This window comes from Panthera tigris, chromosome B4, assembly GCF_018350195.1.
Source record: "Panthera tigris isolate Pti1 chromosome B4, P.tigris_Pti1_mat1.1, whole genome shotgun sequence".
NCBI classification, from domain to species: Eukaryota; Metazoa; Chordata; class Mammalia; order Carnivora; family Felidae; genus Panthera; species Panthera tigris.
This window is the reverse complement of record NC_056666.1, coordinates 105,221,327-105,243,274: the sequence shown is the minus strand read 5'-3', so window position 1 is coordinate 105,243,274 and position 21,948 is coordinate 105,221,327.

Genomic DNA, 21,948 nt, shown 5'->3' with positions numbered 1-21,948 from the left:
ATACCTGAGACGCGACACGTGAACTGAAGCAAACTTTACCCAACTCCATAAATGCACGCTCCAAAGAAGCTCAAGCTTACAAACAACTGTAAGCTAGGGCAGAGTCTTACAATGTCCATTTGTGTGCAGTCAACTCCAAATTTTAGTAGTCAGGTTTAAAATTTAATAAGTAAAACATACAATGTTAAATCATTAAGCAGACTTAACAAAAGTTGGACAGATGAAACACTACACTGGGTGGAAATTTTTCGCAAGCTGTTAATTTCACAGCAAATGACATTTATTTACCTCTTCTCATCACTCCTGATAAAAACAGATACTGTGAACACTACCATTTAAGGCCCTTACTCTGAAATGCAATACAACATTCATAAATAATATATAATTATGATTAGAGCCAGCAAATATCAACTTTAGGAGACAAAACTTTCTATACCACTAAATCCCCTCTCTTTGAATATCTACCTCTCCCATGAGGTTAAGTCAGAGAAGCATAATCGTCACCATTTTCCACTACACCTCATTTTAGGAAGCATTTCCACTCTGTTCAGAAATCATGAATATGTACATTTTAGATGTCCTCATCTATATGTAGATGCCAAGATTCTTTAGAAGTTTATCACATTCAACGGAATACAGTTAGATGGAACACTGTAACATAGCCGGAGAGAAGTTGTTATTGGTGCGTGTGGTATACGAGCATATCTATGACACAGGTTTCTTAGGTTGTTAGCAACCGATGCCAGCACAGATAGTTTCATCAAAAAAGGAATGTGTTGGAAGGAGATACATGAGCTTACAGGATCAAGGGAAGGCAAACAATCAGGCTTAAAACTGATAAGAAACCAGCAACACAAATCTCACCAGACTTCCCAAATCGCCACTGCTGCTACCAAGACTGAATGCTAAGCATTTGCTCTGTTTGAATCATTCTACTCAAGTTTCAAATCCCTCTCCCACACAGGAAAAAAAGAGAGAAGGAGGGAGAGAATGAATCTGACTGAATAAGCTTACATCTTAGGCCTCTATATTCTTGCCGGAGAAAGGAGAATTCTAGTAAAGTTCTAGTAAAAGAGGCCTCCAAGAACCCTTCTTCTGCTCCTGGAGTAGAAAAACTTGACATATTACATTAAAATTGCTATATACTGAAGTCGAATCTTTCCTCAAAAGGAAATCAAGATCCAGTTACAAGTTACTATTGGTTGGCAGAAGATGAGAACAGTAAATAAAACAATTTTTCCTCTAAACTCTATACTCTGTATATGCATTGCCTTTGACCCAACAATACTGCTCCTAGATATTCACCAAAAAATGAACATGTATGTTCCTAAAAGATATGTACAGAATATTCAGAGCAATATTTTTGGTGGTAGGAAATACTGAAAATTAACCTAAATGTCCATTAACAGTAAAATGGATAAATACTACAGGAAATAACACAGATGGATCTCAGAAGTAACTTGTTAGGGGAAAGAAGCAAGATAGTAAAGAATACCTAATTTATGATTCTATTATCAAATTGAAAACAGATGAAGGTCACTTGTATTGTTAGAAGTCAACCTCTGAATTACTCTCAGGAAGGTAGGGACAAGCAAGGGACAGGAGGGAGTTTCTAGAGTGCTTCTAATCAACCAATCATCTGTTTCTTGATCTGCTAAATGGCTGTGTTCAGTTAGTAAAAATCTATATGCCTGTGTATCATTATGGTTTGAGTACTTTTCTGGGTATGTTTCACTGCATATCAACATAAAACATTACATAAAGGATATATGGTGGCATAAATTATAAAACAAAATTAGAAAGAATTAAATGAATCCATATAGCCCTCTTAATGCAGAAGTGACCAAAAAACAAAATGAAAGCAGGAATGAATGTTTTTAGTTTTTATGTAATATTAAATGTGAATCATATACATGGCATTGTTTACACTCACTCTCCAGAATTAGCTAATGTTGTTAAAGTGCTTTCACATGTATTACCTCAAATGCACTATAACCCTAAGAGAAGTTCATGTTAGGTAAGACAGAACACAGTGTTCTCCACAATGTGGGACAAATACTCACTGATGGCATACAGATTGATTTCGGGTGGCCTAGAGGCATGGCCTTGAATAACATTGAACCACACAGTGTGAGATTTGTCCTGTTTCAAAGCTTTTGATTTCATTAAGAAAAGTTCTCAGTTTGGTGCCAGTATATCTTCAACCTCTTTCTATGGCTTGCTAATCTCCTTTTTTAACAAAGAAAGAGCAAACCTCAGGATCAAACCCTTAGCTAGATTTTCTTGCTAGTATTTAATGACCTGGATTTAGTTTGGGTTCTTTTCTGTGGATGTGTTGTATGGACATCTCCTCCCATTTATGGCAAATGTGACTGATTATTCATTTTCAGTAACTATATAATCTTACTTTATGTAAAAGCAGGCTAAAAGGGAATCAGTTAAAATATATTTAGGATATAACAGAACATTTGAAACACAGACTACCTCGGGCTCTGTGGATAGCTCAGAGCTGGCTTTGAATTCTGTGTCTTCCTCGTTCTCTCTGCCCCTCCCCCACTCACGCTCTGTCTCTCAAAATAATAATAAACAAATGTTAAAAAAAAATTTAAAAGAGGTGCGGCTGGGTGGCTCACTTGGTTGAGCGTCCATCTTCGACTCAGGTCATGATCTCACGGTTCGTGAGTTCGAGCCCCGCGTCAAGCTCTGTACTGCCAGCTGGAACCTGCTTGGAGCCTGCTTCAGATTCTGTGTCTCCCTCTCTCTCTCTGTCCCTCCCCTGCTCATGCTTGCTCTCTCTCTCTCTCTCAAAGATCAATAAAACCTAAAAAATTTTTAAAAATTAAAAAGAAACACAAACTAAAAAATAAGGTAATTTGTGATGCCATTTGAAGTTTGAAAAAAAAGTGATATGGTTGGGGTGGGGGAGTGAGAGAAAACAACTGTATTTGGAGTTTAAAATCTAGATTCTAGATGCAAATCCAGAACATATTGTGAGGACTATCCAAACAGAGTCTGTGGCTGTGGGCAAGATATCTCACATATCTGAATAGAAGCTTTACCTGTCCAATACGAATAATTCTGTCTGAGCTATTATCTCATAGCAGTATTATGAGAATCAAATGAAGTTTAGTGGGTGTAACTCTTAGAAGCAAAACACCATCCAAACCTAAGCCATTACCGTTGCCTTTAGTTAGCGCCGTTTTCAGGAAAAAAGGCACAGAGATGTTAAGTGATTTGCTAAAGACCACATCCCTAACAGTGGTAGACATATGGAAGTGGCTTCTTAAATGCCTGACAGCAGTATTCTGTCTGTACTGCTCCTGCTCTCATATTAAACAGTTCCCAAAGTTTATATAATTTCTGTTTACAGAAAGTATAAAGAAGAAATCAGGTTAAGTGAGGTCCTACAGTGCCAAGTATAATGAGCTACAGCTAAATGGATGGTCCTGCTTAGAGCACACCTAGAAGACAAGTCAGAAGCCAGTAGGTAGCAGCTGCTTATACATACTTGACAAAGAGGAATTGCCATTCAAGTCCTCACTAATCAATCTTTGGTTGTATTGCACTTAGGAGCCCTGTCACCGTCATGCCAACTCTCAGGTATGGGCAGGGGTCATTTTCTAAAATCAAAGCCTTAAGTGAAAACCACATGTAGGTAAAAATTACCCTGGAATTTTTTAATATCAGCAGGACTTAACAATACACATATTGTCTGTGTGCACTCCCACAGTATAATGCTTCTGTGCACTCATATTTGAGAAAGTCTAAGTAGCACAAGAAAGGAATAAACTATTGGGAAATCTAGGTGTAGCAGCTAATAAATTCAAATACTTTTGACTTTAATTATCAAAATTCCTAGTAAGAAATGAATGAGGAGCAAATTGAAAACTATGAGATATCTCTGCTCATTTTAATATTGTCTCTAAAATTTAACATAATTTCTTATGATGATTTTATAAGTTAGTATGTTCACATACCAGAGGGTGGAATCAATTGGTAATGCAGTGTGAAGTGAAATGAATTTATGATGGAGGCCTTATGATGATATTATTACATTGCTGAGATTTAAGGATATCTTGGACAGAATATGGTGTATCTTCTATCTATAGTTCACATATGACCTCGAAGTTTCATCAGATGACAGAAATTTCTCTAGGAAATGCAAATTATAAGCCAGAAACCACAGTTATCATTACAAATAAGACAGATTTTTTCATAACCAAACACATTCCCAATACAGCAATCAGAGAGCTTTATAATCCAGAGCCACAGATATATTATAAAATATGCACTCATTTATATTCAAAAAAATAAATCAAAAATCTAAAAATCTTATGAACTCTGAAATCTATCTGAACCCAAAGATTTCAGATAATGGTGGACCCTTGCTATTTAGTAAAATTATTCAAATGTGTATTTAAAATGGTGTCATCCTATACTGCTGAGATTGCTATTTGTTTAAAGCAGAATGGTCCAGTACCAGCACTTTTCTATGGTTCAACCTAGTTGGTCCTCATTCCTCATACTTTTAATTATTGGTACAACAGGATATTAGGATGTACCTGGTTATGTCTCAGTTTCAAGTAGGGCTCCAATAATGAGTATGGGTCGGACTCCCTACAACTCCTACCCAAACAGAATTTAGAATGGAAAGGCAAGAGAACCTGTCCCATGGTACTTGAGCCCCTGATCCAGATCAAAGATTATTAGAGAACAAAGAGAAGAGAAGGGAGGACTGCTGAAAAGATATTGTTGCAGGCACAAAATCCTACCTCTAACTCCTAGCACAGTAGGAGGAGATAGGGGCTTCAATTCCCCTAATGAGAAAGACTGTTTTCAAAATTGTTTGCTGGGATGCCTGGGTGACTCAGTTAAGCCTTGGACCCTTGACTGTGGCTCAGGTCATGATCTCATGATTCTTGAGACTGAGTCCTGCTTTGGGCTTCGTGCTGGGCATGGAGCATGCTTAAGATTGTTCTCTTTCTTCTTCTACTGCTTGTGCTCATGAAGGAAGGAAGGAAGGAAGGAAGGAAGGAAGGAAGGAAGGAAGGAAGGAAGGAAAGAAGGAAGGAAAAAAGGAAGGAAGGAAGGAAAGAAGGAAGGAATGAAGGAGGAAAGGAAGGAGGGAAGGAAGGAAGGAAGGAAAGAAGGAAGGAAGGAAAGGAAGGAAGGAAGGAGGGAAGGAAAGAAGGAAAGAAGGAAAGAAGGAAGGAAGGAAGGAAGGAAGGAAAGAAGGAAGGAAGGAAGGAATGAGGGAGGGAGAGAAGGAAAGAAGGAAGGAAGGAAGGAAGGAAGGAAGGAAGGAAGGAAAGAAGGAAGGAAGGAAAGAAGGAAGGAAGGAAGGAAGGAAGGAAGGAAGGAATGAGGGAGGGAGAGAAGGAAAGAAGGAAAGAAGGAAGGAAGGAAGGAAGGAAAGAAGGAAGGAAGGAAGGAAGGAAGGAAGGAAGGAAGGAAAGAAGGAAGGAAGGAAGGAAGGAAGGAAGGAAGGAAGGAAGGAAAGAAGGAAGGAAGGAAGGAATGAGGGAGGGAGAGAAGGAAAGAAGGAAGGAAGGAAGGAAGGAAGGAAGGAAGGAAGGAAGGAAGGAAGGAGGGAAAGAAGGAAGGAAGGAAGGAAGGAAGAGAATTATTTGCTAAAATTGTTAGATAAAGAGGGCTGATACTTGGCTCAAACCTGAGAAATCTAAACCATGATTGGGATCTAGTTCCTGCTTATAAGAGATGGGTTCAGTCTTTGCTTATGTGACACATCCAAGAAGAATCAGCTTGCATTTTAGAGTTTGGTAGGCCATAGGATCCTAAGAAGTGCTTTCTGCACACTGGTGAATGCCACACCAGAGAGAAAGGGCAAGGAGCCACCTCGAGTCCTCCCCTTTAAGGCTGCTTAGAGGGACCAAAGACCTTTCTCAATAGTGATGCCTTCTCCCAAGAAGGGTGGGACTAGAAGCAAACCTGAAAAGAGCCCAAAAGAGTGTCCCATTTTCCAGGGCACAGGTCAGGACAGAGCTTATTATGAGACCACAGCAAATGAAGGTTTATTTTGTCCTAGCCCCTGACCAAACCTTTCTTCCCTTATTGAGATTAAAGCAGCAGTTATTCACAGAAAGGAAAAAGAGAAGCCAATCTCACTTTGCATCCCTCTTCATTTTTTTCTGGTAATTTCCAGTCTAGAACAGATCTCTGCAAGTTGAGATAGGGTAATGGTAGACCAAGAAAAGATTTAAGGCATGCAAATTCAGATTTTAATTACAAGCATCAAACATTGTAATTTCTAATTTGAGATTATATGCAATTTAGAGAGACAGAGGTCTGAGCAGAAAACTCAGATTTAATGGAGTTTTTATCCAGCAAAAAGGAAAATTAGTTCACTGGGAAAAGTTAACTGGGATGGTGGAAGGCAGAAAAAATCCATTATATGGTTCCTTGATTACATCATAAGTTGTGTTTATTAAGCATACTGGTTTATATGTATTAAAAAGAAATAAAGTGAATTATAATAACCCTACCATGGACTAATCACATGAATAGGTACACAAAATTTTATATTTTTTAAAGCAGTATTTCCTTGTGCAGAAAGAACCAGGACACTCAGTTCAATTTCCATAATTGGAAGAGCAACTCCCAGAAATGTTGCATTACAATTATAAAAAATTAAAATTGTGATTATTAGAGATTGAAAGGTAAAGATAATTACAAATCACAAACTCAAATCCATAAACTATCTTCAATATGAAATTGTCATAAAGTATTGGTTATGAATCAACTTTCAGAAAATATCTTTCAGAACATTTATTAAGGCTTTATATCAAGATAAACACAATGTAATTCAGAATGGAAACTTCATTTCCTGTTAAGCTCAAACTTCTACGAGAAACATAACCATATATTTCAAGCCCACAGCTTGAGTGGCTTAGAGGATTTTTATCTTCTACTTAACTACATTCAAAGTCATTGTGTTTATGTATATAACCTTCTCAAATAACGTCTCACATTCATTAATACATTCTACACATATTCTGAATACTTACGTTTCAGACATTGTCCTAACCAACAGTAGATCAACAATGGTGAACCAGACATAAGTGTTCACTGTTTTCAGGAAGCAATGAACAATTAACAACAAGCATGACACATGTCACAAAATGGTAGAAAGCATAAAAGAGCTTCAAGTAGTAATGTGTAGCCATATGGAGGCATGAGGGAGGATAAACGATTGCTCATCATTTTTTGAACAGTATTAGAGATGTGCTCACTGCAGAGGTGCCTGAGTGGTTCAGTCAGATGAGCATCTGACTCTTGATTTCAAGTCAGGTTATGATCCCAGGGTCATGGGATCAAACATTGCATCCTGTTCCATGAGGAATGTGGAGTCTGCTTGGGATTCTTTCTCTCTCTCCCTCTGCCCTTCTCCCCAACTTGCACACTCTCTCTCTCAAAAAAAAAAAAAAAAAAATTAAAAAAAAAGAAGTGTCACTGCAATAGATTCAGTATGCTCTTACAATGACAATCAAAAAATAATAATTACAGTGCTGATAAAGTAATGTTTTTATGGGTCCACATGAGTGATTTCAAGTCTACTTTGGCATTATATTTTAATCAAGTGGCTCTGCTATATTTCAAAGCAAAAGTTCAAAATAAATATTCTACTTTTCATTCCATGAGATGGCCCAGAGTAAATTTTACTAATGAAATATGGGCCTTGATTTCACAATAGTTCACCCAGGCTATTATCCTAATCACCATTTCAACTTTTCCAGATGCTTATTTTTTTCTTAAATCACCTAAACATAGGACTAGGGTCAGCACAGCTTTTGTTGTCCATTTTAGTGATACAGTCAGAAGATAAATAGAGAACTAGACAACCAAATAAGCATCCACTGAAAATATCTCAAAGGAGACATATTTTTAAAAGGGTACCCTGAAGACACATGGGAGGTTATTTTTAGATTTGAAAATAACTACTTCAGAAAGCAATATTGTTTATTTGGAAGAAACATTGAAGGAAAAGAACAATGGGTTAGGTGTAGAGCAAAACAATCTAGTATAAAAATAAGCAAAGAAAAAAATAAAAATATGTCATGTGGAAAAACATATTTCCCCAATGTGTTATGAAAAGTAACAAATACTACCAAATCACACTGAGGAAGAGACATTTCTTCATAGTGATTTTCTACAGATGTCAGCTGTGGCAGGCCACTAATTTATGTTCAGAGAAATAAATAAGAATGGATGGTTTTAGCTGAGGAATTTTTAGGTTTGATGTTTAAGCCTTGGAAGGATCGCTGGCTATTCTGTATATATAAAGAATACTTGCAAACACACACTCAAATCTTATTTTTAACATGAAGGCAGTAATGATCTGTAAAAGGTGTGTGCATCACTATGGTAATAACAAAAACAATCGATCTAGACCCCTCTTCTCATCCTTCTAGCCTCCACACATAGACTAGTTATTCATTTTTCTGTTTTTTTTTAATGGGATCACAATTTTCCTGGCTTCCACACTTGAAAACAGCTGTTGAGACCACCGGTTTGGAATGAGACAACTACCTGAGGCCCAGCTCTATCACTAGCTGTTTGACCTGAGCAAACAGTTTAACCTCTCCCAGCCTCAGTTCTCCCCATGCAGTAGGGATCGTAATATTGTCCTCACTCAGATTTCTGTAAAGAACATTTATAATGCAGGTAACCTGAGTAAAAGAGCATTTATAATGCATGTAACCTGAGTCCAGTAAGCGTTCGTTACGTGAGATGATATCATTATCACTATGATGATCTATGCTTTGTCAGCATCACTATATTTTATTCTTCCTTCTCCTTTCTTATTCATCTTCATTCCGTCACTGAGCCTGTTGACTCTTCCCTCTTGATGTCTCTCCCTCCATTTCCTAGTGTTCTACCTTTCTGGGTTGCAGGCATAGGTTCTAATCTCGTCATAAACAAAAACAAAACAAAAAGAACTCTCCTCTTTTGTACACCTGGTTTTTGCTATAAATACAACCTGTCCCTCTCCTCCTCCTGGCAAGCCTACCCAAATGTGACACCCCAGCTGCATGAAATCACAGACTAATAGGCTCTCCAGCCTAAAGTGTTTGCAGATGGGGAAGCCCAGAATTACTGCCTAACCTCTCTGGTAAGCGGAGTCCCATTCCTTCTGAACAAGATTACTCTCCAACCTATGGCATTTAACCTCTGTCAGTACCTTTCATCAGGGGTTGACCAGACCTTCCCCTGCAGAAGCCCTGGAGTGCATTGTAAAGCAGAAAACTTGAACAAATTAGAGAATTTCTCTTTTGCCACAGATTTTTAAAGTCTCATACTGTGAGTACTACCCTTGATTCCTTACCACAAGGTCCTTGGAGTACAAAAGGTTTTGTGGACTTTTGTCTAGTTCCTTTCCTTTCTCTCCTTTCTGCCTTCTTTTCTCCCTCTTTTCCACCACCCTTCCTCTACCTATGTCCTCTTCTGTTTGTTAGACCTGAGTGGATGCTTTTTCAGACAATCTTAAATATGTTTGGTTGCCTCAAAGTGCATCTGGCTTGAGGAATCCTCTGTCAATCACCCAGAACAACATCTGGAATCTCCGGTTCTAGATGGATGACAAAAGTAGAGCAAGTTATAAATATGCAGCTGGGTTGGATAAAGGAACTTAACTCTTTGTGTTTTGCTTGATGGGCTTAGAATTGCTACACCCATTCCAAAAGTATAAGGTGAAGAGTCAGACCCTACTTCACTTACCATAGAATGACATGAAAATACTCTATTTGTATTTTGAGTAAATATTTGAACATTTGAAGATTTGTCTCTTTGTCCTCAAGGAAAAAGAAACCTGTTTTTTGATTGCTAATAGTTTGGGCTCTGGATTACTGGTTTATTAGGATCAGTAATAAAAGAAAAATTGAGGCTAGGGTTTTTTGTAGAGGGATAAAAACAATCTTGGGAATTATTAGAGTTAGGAGGACCTACCAGGATGGACAGTAGATGGCATTCCAAATATATGGGAACAATGGAAAGGAATCTAAGAGGGATTATCTGGAAGGTGTGTGTGTGTCTATACTGGAAAAAAGGCCTAAATGTGATGGCACTGACTCAGAGAAGGTCCCTCACAACGAGCACAGTGCTAGAAAACACATTGCATCAGAGTTCTTAGCAGCTGACAGTTCTGCTTTACTTGGGTGAGACACTGCCACCAGTTACATTCAAGTTAGGTAGACGGTGTGGTCCTCATGGAGAAAGGGAATTGCCCCCTTCCTCATAGATTTTGTCATGACTGCCCAACAGGGGAAATGCTGTGCCCTGTCATGAAACTGATCTGACCCTATTTGACTTCACTCCTTGTTCAAGCCTTTCTATAATGCCTTTAGAGAAACTGTAATCCCTAAAGTGACTCCAGGAAATCAGCAAGATGCTGGGGGAGGAACCCTCATATATTTAACTTAGAGAGCTATACTGAGGAAACTCATCCCAGGAAAAGACTTCATTCAAGGAGGAGAGTAGGGGGTAGTACACTGACCTGTTATTACCAGTGGCTACATATTTGTGTCTTTTCAACAGCTTGAATTTCTTTCTTCTCCCATTCCCTCCCTGCTTGGGCAAGCTGTAGGGAAAACTAGCCAAATTCCCCAGCACCATGTGATATCGCTGCATCCCATACCACCATCCCTCTGACCCAGAACCATATGCCAAATAATCTCTGCCTTGGAAATTACTTTTCCATGAAGTTGGCCTCAATGGATATGAAGTCACACATCTAGACACAGCACCTCTTGCCATCAAGGCCATCTCATGGGCTTAGAGCATTAATTCAAGGTAACACAGGCTCCTGTGATCAAGTACTCAGACTTCAGTGAGCTGAAAAACCCAAAATGAAAAATCACACTGGCAGCTTCATAGGAATCAAAAAAAGGTCATCTTCTTCAGACATTTCTCTTACCCATCTCGTGTGTGCCAGGCAATGAAAATAATCAGAAAAATGTGTATTCCCCAAAATAGAGCATAAGATTTTAGGAAAAGCCTCTGATCAAAGTGTCTTGCATCAACTTAGAGCTAGCTAAATTTACACATGATGATCTGCCATAGAGCACAATGCCTCCACATAAAGGCTCCTGAGCTCCAGTGTCACCCAGGAGAGGGACAGGGGGAAGAGTACTACAGATACAGACGACAGTGTATCCACCAGTGCAGCTTCCTCATGTTCATCTGTGGCAAAATGTGACTCCAGAATATGATTGTGATCTAGTTAAAACACTGAGTGTGGTCTACATGGAATTGTGTTGCTCCTGCTTGCCAAACTGGACTTCCCCATCACCTCAGCCATCTGTCCACCAAGGGGACCATTAGATTCTCCAAACACTGGAGTACCTACACCACACCATTATGCTATATATTATGTCTACACCTTCCTGCATTCCATGCATCCTCCCTTTCCCATTTTGAAAATTTATTTAAGTCCAAGTTAACATACAGTGTAGTATTGGTTTCCGGAGTAGAACCCAGTGATTCATCTCTTATATATAACACCCAGTGCTCATCCCAACAAGTGTCCTCCTTAATGCCCATCTCCCATTTAGGCCCCACCCCCAACCACCTCCTCTCCCGCAAGCCTCAGTTTGTTCTCGGTATCTAAGGGTCTCTTATGGTTTGCCTCCCTCTCTGTTTTTATCTTATTTTTCCTTCCCTTCCCCTATGTTCATCTGTTTCGTTTTTTAAATTCCACATATAAGTGAAATCATATGATATTTGTCTTTCTCTGACTGACTTATTTCACTGAGCATAATACACTCTAGTTCCATCCACGTTGTTGCAAATGGCAGGATTTCATTCTTTTTGGTCTGAGTAATATTCCATTATAAACATACATACACACACGCATATGCAGCCCATCTTCTTTATCCATTCATCGGTTAATGACTCCCTCTCTTCTTATTCATAAATGCTTCTTTGGCCTGGGATCATCCCATCAGACAAGCATTCTAAAATATCTCCCATCTCAAAACAAAACAAAAATCCTTCTGTGATATTCACATGGGCCTTCAGCTTCCATCTAGGACCTGCACTCCTCTTTTAGCAAAAAAAGATTTATTACGTTTCTATCATCTCTGAATTCAGTCAGTCAGACTTTCATCTTCACGATTCCACTGAAACAATAGTTGACAAAGTTGGCAGTTATCTGCTTCATCACTAAATGCTATGGTTGCTTTTTTTTTTTTTTTTTTTTTTGGTCATCTTCCTATTTGTCTTAGCAACAGCATTTGACACAGTTAATTACAGTCTCCTCCTAAGAGTCACTTAGCCTCTGTGATGTCATCTCCTCGTGGTTCAACTCCTAGTTCATGGAAAGTCCTGAAGAGTTTACACTGTGGGATTCTCCTTACCTTTTCAAACTCTAAATTTTGGAGTTCCCTTGGGTGTACTTTCCGGGCTCCTCTTGTGTCAGGATTTTATATCACCTATATCCTCCTGACTTCTAAGTTTGTATCTACAGCTCTATGTCCCTTTCTGACAAAGTCATTTAAAGAAATCAACTATTTTAAGTCTGTTTTAAACAATTATAAGTTATTTAACATTGTAAGCAGTTTATTCACCTAAGATTGAAAATAATATCTACATTTTAGGGTTATTACAAAGTTGAAACGAAATACCTTAAGTGAACAGATTGTTTTTTAAAGTGTTAAAAATTTTAAAGATTCAAAATTAGAAAATAGGTCTAATGTTACTTCTCAAATAGGCCCAGATATTAAAAATGTTAGTGGCCCAGGGCACCTGGGTGACTCAGTCCATTGAGTACCCAACTCTTGATTTCAGCTCAGGTCACGATTCTAGGGTCGTGGGATCAAACTCAGCATCCGGCTCCTTGCTGAACGGGGTGCCTGCCTAAGATTCTCTTTTTCTCCCTCTACCCCTCTCCCCCTTTCATGTTCCCTCTCCCTCCCTTCCTCCCTTCCTCTCTCTCTCTAATAAAACAAAAGTCAGTGGCTCATATATAGTGCTACTTTTCAAAAATGACCTTCCTCTATTCAATATATAATTAACCTATCCTATAAATTCTTACATTCTTGCATTTTCCATGGGATTCACTAAAAGAAAATTGGATGTGAGCTTTTAAAATGTGTTTGGAAAACACCTTTAGTTTTCCTCAATTGATACTTCAGGGGGAAAAAAATGTTATGTTCCGAAAAGGAACCAAAAGGTTAACAGAAATAGTACCAGATCAACCCAGTAAGACAAAACATTCCATTTATAATATTTGCTGTCTGATTAGTCTTTTTTTTTAATTTTTTTTAATGTTTATTTTTATTTTTGAAACAGAGAGAGCATGAACGGAGCAGGGTCAGAGAGAGAGGGAGACACAGAATCCGTAGCAGGCTCCAGGCTCTGAGCTATCAGCACAGAGCCCGACGCGGGGCTCGAACTCATGGACCGTGAGATCATGACCTGAGCCGAAGTCGGACGCTTAACCGACTGAGCCACCCAGGCGCCCCAGTCTGATTAGTCTTTGTAGAAAATTATTTACAGGGAAAATCATAAGTAAAAGAATTGATTGATTAGAATAATTAAGAAAATTGATTATTTGAAATCTTAAACAGGAGCTGAATTTTTAAAAATATTTTCTAAACAGTTATGATATCACAAAAACATGAGTACAGCAAGATGTTCTTGCTCTATAAGTCTAATTATATTAGGTTTCTCTAAAATACAAAAAAGGGTCAGCAGGGGATATGACTAACTGATAAACGTAGATGAAATTAAAGCAAACGCCACAACCAAATATATTTTTGCAACATGATTATTTTTGAAAATAATTTGCTGGGTAATTATGATTAATTCAAAAGAAAATCTGGCAACCAGTGCATTTAATTCAATTTGTGGATGATTAGGGCATTGAGAAGGTAAAATAATAGCTCCCTTAATGGGGCAGCTTTTAAGCATGAAATTACCTTTTAGTACTTGAAGAAAAACATTTCAAGATTTGAAGACCCTGTAGTGATTATTAAAACCTCTGACAAGCATTCTCTATTCTCTAATAATCAGATCCAATACAAGTTTTTTGTCCTACTCACTTTCCCCCTTTCAGTCTAGGTCAGCCAACACACCCACCTTGTCACATCTCCTATCTCGTCCTCACCATGAACTCCTATAACTTCCAACCTCCAAAGGTCCCCCTTTCAACCACAAATTCTTGTCTTTCCCCTTACCAATTCTTCAGTGTTACAGAATGTGTTCCTCACCAAGATCCCTCATCCCTCTACTTATTTCTATCCTCCTCAACTCTTTATTTCACTCAACTCTTTAATTGTCATCACACTTCTCTGGTGGGTCAGCTAAAACATGCAAAGAGAGTACACAAAGCAAAACCTACAAAACAAAATAACAACAACAAAAAACCCGTATCAGTGGATAGGGCCAAGATAGCTGGCAAAAGAATTTCATCATTATTATAAAACAGGGAGAGATGGACACACACAAGCAGCAACAAGATAAACATGGGCCTCTATGTTTTTGAATTCACCTGTTGGAAAGCTTTGGCATATGCTGGCACATTTCTCAGGCGGGCTATGTTTTCCGGTGAGCCTGGTGTTTATGTCTTAGTGAACAAGTAATTTGAGTAATTGAAGTTATTTACAAACTGGATGTCATTAATGGTATATAGGCTTGGATCTTATTATACAGTATATGGTTCTGGGAAAAATGCCTCGATAGCCACACCTCTTCCTTAAAATATACATAATGCAATGTTAAAATTATGTATGTTACAACGACAATTCAAACAAGGTATGACTGATGTGGGCTCAAGGTACAACAAAGTGTCACATTTTCCCTAAGTAAAAATAAAATACACGACCTCTCAGGGCTAGCTAGCTACATAGTGTGTGAGCTGGGCAATCACACAGTCCCATGCTCTTAAGGGTCTCAGCTTGGTTTAATGCTCTGTTGTTGCCTTCTTCAAATTCTTAATAAGTTCATTTCTCAACTTGTATTTTGCTAACGATGACTGATGGAACAGTGGAGCAGGCATGTTAGCAGAAAAGGTAAGCACAACATGCTTGTCAGTCACTGTTTACTGTCACCCCACTCACATGCGGCGGTTGTGACACATTGTGAGCACCGAAGTCCGGAGGGCACACAATGCACAGGGGTTGCACCAGGTTCCAAGTGAGCAAAAGGTAAATGTGTACCACCTATGACTGAATAAGCGGAGCATGCCAGCTCTGAGAGGTCACACTTTCTAGAACCAGAACTTGCTTCAGATGCAGACAGAAGGTAATGTCATTCTAAGAAAAACGAACAAACAGAGTCCTACTATATGCTTTCATATTTGTGTTACTTCCCTCTATTAGCTAAGCATTTACACTGACCATGACCATGCGGAAGGAAAGGGAAACAAAGAGCAGCCTTTAGTTCTTTTTCATTTCCTTACCCTTCTGAGCGCTGAAGGTAGTGCATTGGTAGAATGCGTGCATATCAAGAAGTGAACTACAAACAGCTGAGTTAGTTTTGTACAGAATTTCCATATGTGTGAGATATAAATTGTTTAATTTTGGTGGTTGTGCATATGCGTGAAATGTTCCTATGTGTGCATTATAAACTGATATGGCACAATATAAATATGAATAGTAAAATTTATGCTAATAATCACATTTTTTTCTTATAATGACATTAAATAACAAACAGAAAACACAATGGCAAGTTGAGAGACCATGAAAAAAAGAGAAAAGCCTTCCATTTTGTAAACTTTAATATTTTTTCCTCCTTTTTGAACATAAGGTCCTGCATTTTAATTTTGCACTGGACTCCACAAATTAGGAAGCCAACCTTTCAACCCGTTTCCAAAGACAGAGAGTTGAGTATTTTTAATTATCTGTGAAAGAGAAGAAATGGAAAAGAATATGGCTAAGCTTACCTTTGGGATAAACCCTGCTTTCTTATATATTTGGACATTAGAAGGTAGGATGCACAAAATGTTTATGGAGTCAGAATGCTTTAATATATGTGCCCCAAGTTTCCACTTTAGAGAGAAGAAAGCTGTACCCTATCTCCCCTCTTCCCACTCATTATTTGGTATTTCCCACTTATTTGATTATTTGATACTTTATTATAATTTGTGACAATTTTTAGAAATGATTACGTTATGGGGCACCTGGGTGGCTCAGTTGGTTAAGCATCTAACTTGGGCTCAGGTCATGATCTTGTGTGTGAATTTGAGCCCTACATTGGTCTCTGTGCTGATAGCTCAGAACCTGGAGTCTCCTTCCGATTCTGTGATTCCCTCTCCCTCTGTCCCTCCCCCACTCATACTTTGTCTCTCTCTTAAAAAAATAAATGTTAAAAAAATTTTTAAGGCGTGCCTGGGTGGCTCAGTAGGTTAGGCATCTGACTTTGGCTCAGGTCATGATCTCACAGTTCTTGGGTTTGAGCCCCACATCAGGCTCTGTGCTGACAACTTGCTCAGAGCCTGGAGCCTGCTTCAGATTCTGTGTCTCCTTCTCTCTCTGCCCCTCCCCTGCTCACGTGCTGTCTCTCTCTTTCAAAAAAAAAAAAATGTAAAACAAATAAAAACATTTTTTCAATTAAAAAAAGAAATGATTATCAGAAATCCAAACTTTTGTTAAGAAACGTGCTAATTAACATTATGCAGCTGGTTCTTTAACACATGGGTTTGAGCTGTATGAGTCCACTTATGTGCAAATTTTTTTTGATAACTATAGTACAGTACTATAAATGAATTTTCTCTGGTAATTGTCTTCATCTGTTTCTCGAGCTTGCTTTACTGTAAGAATATAGTATATGATAAATATTGAATGCAAAATTTGTGTTAACTGTTATTAACAAGGCTTTCAGTCAACAGTTGGCTATTAGTAATATTTTGTCAAAAGTTGTTTGTGGATTTTTGACTATGTAGGGGTCATCTGCCCTAACCCCCATGTTGTTCAAGAGTCAACTGTAATATATAAAAGAAATGCAATGATGGGGCAAGCAGATGATACAAAACAGCAGATGATTATGTTTATTTCTTTCCTCTTTAATAGGACTATTGGCAAACCTATTTCAGGTTTTCCCAGTTAAGCATACTTATAAAAGACTGCCTGCCGTATCATGCAGTAGTTTTCTACAAGTGCTCTAATCATACAGAAATTTCCCAGAGTTTAGTCAGTTATGTCACCCTTCATTCATTCCGTCTCCATTGTTCAACATGTAAGCTAATCTTGATTTATGTGTTTTGACACCTCTTTTCTTTACTCAGTGCAGATGGAAATTAATGCTTTTAGAACCTGGAACAAACTTTAGTAGATATCAAGTAAAGAATTTATTATATTCTGTATTCACAGAGCACTGTCATTTCTACTACAGCTAGAAACAAACTATTTTTTCTCTTTTCAAATTTAGTAGCTCCTTGAAGTATCCATTTTTATATAAAAATTACATAAATATTAGTGTAACTATTAATATTTGTCCTGATTAGGTTTTCCTCTTAAATCTCTCTTGCTTTTTGTCACACGTATCAAGTTAGTTCTCATAATTGTACACTTCTGGAGGATACGCTTTGTATCCTTCAAATATTGTGTTATTTCAAGATGCGACTCCTTGCTCTTAAGGATTACACAGAAGCTGTGGCACAGAAAGCCCCGTTGAAGAGTGTTTGCCTCTAAAGTTGCAGTTTCTTTTTAAAAACATGCCAGTGCATTTCTTTTTTCAGTAAAAAGAAAATATTGGCTTTGTTTGTAGTTACATGTAATAACAATACTTTGCTTTCCCTAGAGATTGTCAGCTGCATAGTCTGTTTTCCTATGGATAATCCACCAAAGCTTAAGTTTGGGAAGGTAATTTAATATATATATTATTTGGGAAGCAAGATGGCCAGTTTTTCTTTGCGCACCCCCCCCCGATAGGATAAAGTACCTATTTTTCTGTGGTTCTATAAAATGTTGTATATATTTATTTTAAATATTATTTTTAAAAAAAACAATTAGTCCTCCCTCAAAGAAAACTGACATTTTGACAGGGGCAGGTGGAGCACAATGAACAATAGTGAGGTTAAAATAATGACCAAGACAGCAGAGGTATCTCTTATAGTATTTATATGTAAATGATAACAAAGAATGACTTATGATGGAGATATTGCAATACCTCTGAAGACAATACCTTTAAGCCCCGCCTACTGCATCTCTTATGAAGCATTGAAACCAGTTTATTCAATTGACCTGAAAACTAGATCACACACTGTCCACCAACTGTCTTTCCCCTAAGGTCCTATATTCAAGCATTTTCCATAGAGACCCTGCCCCATCCCTTTTAATCACATCAGGAGATATATTCTCAATAGGCCTGTGTTACCTCTTCATTGGATATATTTAGACATGCCTCAGACTTAACTACAGGTTCCACTTAGGCTCAAACTGTAACATTTTACAATTAGAAATTATCTTGTCCAACCCTCCTCCTTTACAGATAAGAAGACTGAAGTGTCAGAGGTTGAGATGTTCTAAGTTTACTCCAGTGTCAGAATTGGAGCACAGGCATTCCCAGCTTGCAACCCGTTTATCTTTCCCCAAGACAATGCTGCCAAATTACTTTCAAAGCTTCTACAATTCTTTTACCCTTGCCTCCAGACATTACTTTTCCTAAATAACACATGTGAAATCTTTAAAATAAAAATTTGCAAGACTTTGAAACAAGCTTTGAAAGATATTGTATGCCTTCTCTGTAGTGGGGCCACAGGAAATATGAGAATGTGTAAAAAGCCACCTAAGCCCTCGAGAATCACAGTCTCACGGACAATTGAATATCAAGTACTGAAATTTACGATTATCTCCAAACACAGCTTGCTCAAAAGAATATATTAGTGTTATACAAACAATTTCTGTTGAATAATAACTTAAAACGATAGTGAGTTACTGGTCATACCTAGGCTAATCCTATTAAACACAAAGGGCAATATAAATTCTAGGTGATCTATCAGCATAGGCTTCATGTTTGATGATAAAAAAAAAGTTATATAAAACACACTGCAGGAAACCTTATCACTCTCTCTAAAATTCATTTCAGCCAAGCAGCAGTAAAGCTAATAAAAATTTCCCTTTACAGAAAGGCCAAGAGTCACATCTATTTTCTCTTTCCTAATAGGCTGTGTGCACCAAGACATCAATAGGAAATGATGGTGGGAAATTTTTGCTCAAATAAAAGATAATTTTTCTGAGAGTGCTGTGAGACTTAGCACTTTGTGATTAATATTTTAAAGACATTGAATATGAATAATGTTATGTTTTTGTTAAAAAAGTAGGAGCATGACACATCCGGTATTAAAAGAGTTTTGGAAGAATGTTTCACTCTTAACTACTCTTTAATTTGGTCTTAGAATCACGGTTTTGCCAAATATCACTTGAGAATTATCACAAGGAATTACATACACCATCAAGCAAATATTTGATAGGAAATATGGGAAAAGGATCTTTGTTCCCAGGCTATCTTTGCTGAACTTAGAAGTCTACTAAATACTTCTCCTGAAGACACAAATAAGAGAGCATTGTAAGGGGAACAGTACCTGACGAAATAAGCTTGAGAAATTTCACACTTCTTTCCTAAAAATTAAAATGTATATTAGCAAATGTGTTACTTTGTTAGCTCTGCTGTAACAGACCGCCCAATCTGGATGTCTTAGTACAACAGAAATGTAATGTCTCATGATTTGAAAGTCCAGACATCTAAAAGTAAGGTGTGGCAAAGGCTCTGATCAATCTGGAGGGGTACAGCAGCAGCTTTCAGGCCTCTCTCCCAGCTTTTGGGAGTTCTTTGGCTACTGGCAGCATACCTCCAGTCCTCACGCACATAGTTGTTACCCCTATGTGCATATCTATGTCCAAATTTCCCTTTCTCACGGTCACCAGTCACGTTGGATGAAGGATCCTTCCTACTCTATGATAGCCATATTCAACAAAATTCATTACGTCTGTAATGATTCGATTTCCAAATAAGGCCATTCTGAGGTCTTGGGGCTTAGGATATCAAATTTTTAGGAGACACAATTCAACTCATAAAAGCATATTAAAATCTTTTGGGAAACCATTGAAGAATAACACTTAATTTGGTTTTATTTAAGCCAATTTTTTTTTCTTTTTTTTAAAAAAACACTTTATTATTATATTCTCATCAGCATCTTATAAAACAGCCTAAGAGAGAGGCAGAAGGGAAAACTAAGGCATAAAATTTGAAAATACCTAAATCTAAGGTGATAATTCTATGAATGGAAAATAGAACTTGAAAAGGAAGTTATGTAAATAACGGCTGAAGAAGTAGAGAGACAGAAGTACAATGAATGTAAAGAGAAGAGGTTTCAACACAAAGATATTCAGTGGTGTAATGCCTATATCAATTGGCTTTTGCTGCATAACAGATCACCCTAGATCTAAATGACTTAAAACAGTAAACATGTATTTCTCCTATCTATGGCATTCAGTGAATCTATACAGAACTTGACTGATCATTGTTTATTCGCTCATGCATCTGTGGGTGGGTTTGTTCCATGTGTCTCTCATTCTCCTCCTGGGATCAGTAGGTGCACCCAGCATGTTCTCTTTATGGCAAGGGAAGAGGTACAAGAGGGCAAGTAAAAATATCTAAGGCTTCTTGAAGCCTGGGCTTCAAACTGAACAATTTTGCTTCTGCCTCATTCTTTTGGCCAAAGTAAATCACATAATTGAGCCCAGAATTTGACTAGGAGGACATTCATCTTCACATCTGAAGACACCTGTCCACTTATCATACCCCTGAAAGCTAAAGGCTGAAGGAGGCGTATTACCCCATCCTACAACCCACAGATACATCAAATGCAGGATTTTTACATTTTTAATTTACCTCTTCAACTGTGAGTTCCTTCTTTCAATAGCAATTGTGGGCTTTCGGAATGCTACTTCAAGCAAAGATCCAGAGAATTTTTTTTAAGTTTATTTATTTTAAGAGAGACAGAGACAGAGCAAGTGGGGGAGGAGCAGAGAGAGAGAGAGAGAGAGAGAGAGAGAGAGAGAGGGAGGAAGAGAGAGAATCCCAAGCAGGCTCCATCCTGAAAGCACAAAACCTGATGTAGGGCTCGAACTCACAAACCAGGAGATCATGACCTGAGCTGAAACCAAGAGTCATATGCTCAACTGACTGAGCCACACAGGCACCCCTCAGACCTAACGAATTTAAAGGCTGCCCAAGGGATGTTTGGTGCATATGCTCATGTTTAACAGTGGTCTAAATAAAATGTATGTTAATGGGTACTAGGCTACAAATATTCTAGGTGTATATACATAGGAACACATTAATGTATGTGTAATGTATGTATATATACATAGGAACATTAATATTTGCTCTCATACTGGTAAACTAAAATGTTGGCCTCTTTACTCTCTGATTCTATTTTCTTATTTTTTGGTACAGCCAATGTCTCTACCTCTTCTGGTTCGACCCCATTTTCTGATATTCAATACTCCACAGTTCAGTAATCTGAGATATGAAACCTGAGAATAACACTGGAGAGATACGTAACTCCTGTGAACATGCGGCCACATTTTATTGCCTACAATTAGCTATGGCATGAAATGGAAAAGTCAATGCATAATAAATGAGAATACCTATTCATTCATTTAATATTTATTGAACACTTACTGTACATCACGGATTGTTCTAGCTCTGGGAAGAAACCTTATATCACTAAAACCATCCATTTCATAGGACTTTTGATCATATCACATTAAATCAGCTCTGACATAAGAAAAAATTCAATGAATAAATTATGACACCTGTTTATTCATCTAATATTTACTATTATGTTTCATTCACTATTCTAGGCTCTAGAGATACTTCAATCAACTCAACTTACATTCAAGTAATAGTTACAGGAAAAAAAGTATACACATAAATTAAAAAATAACACCAGGTTCCTAGTGTAAAAGTGCTGTGCAGAATAGCAAA